This window comes from Apaloderma vittatum, unplaced genomic scaffold (assembly GCF_000703405.1).
Source record: "Apaloderma vittatum isolate BGI_N311 unplaced genomic scaffold, ASM70340v1 scaffold24297, whole genome shotgun sequence".
NCBI classification, from domain to species: Eukaryota; Metazoa; Chordata; class Aves; order Trogoniformes; family Trogonidae; genus Apaloderma; species Apaloderma vittatum.
Window position 1 is genome coordinate 630 of NW_009724900.1, and position 426 is coordinate 1,055.

Consider the following 426-nt stretch of genomic DNA (forward strand, 5'->3'; position numbering starts at 1 on the left):
CAATTGACAAAATCCCGTGGGGGCAGAAGATTCTTGTGAGAATGTCCTGTGCTGCCAGCTTGCGGGCGGCTGCCCTCCCGGCTGCCTGGCCCTGGTGTCATGAACCCTTAACGCGTGCTCCCTAATGAGGGGCAGGCACGGCCGTCTCGCTCTCCTTGAGCCCGGGGTGGGACTGGACTGTCCTCGGGCTGGTTTTCTCTGCAGACCCAGTCTGGGCTGGGACAGCTTTTAGGCGGGTGCTGTTAAATTTCCGAGGTGAGTTCCTCTGTTCTAGTGGCCGCATCTAAGCAGAGCTTGGCTGGTGTGGTGTTAATAGTACTGACCTTCCTCATCCAGACAAGCCCTAGAGCTTTTGTTTGGTTATTCGTGCCAGTTTGTGTATTGTGAGCGGTGATCGCCAGCCTGGTGCGCAGCCAGCCTGGTGCG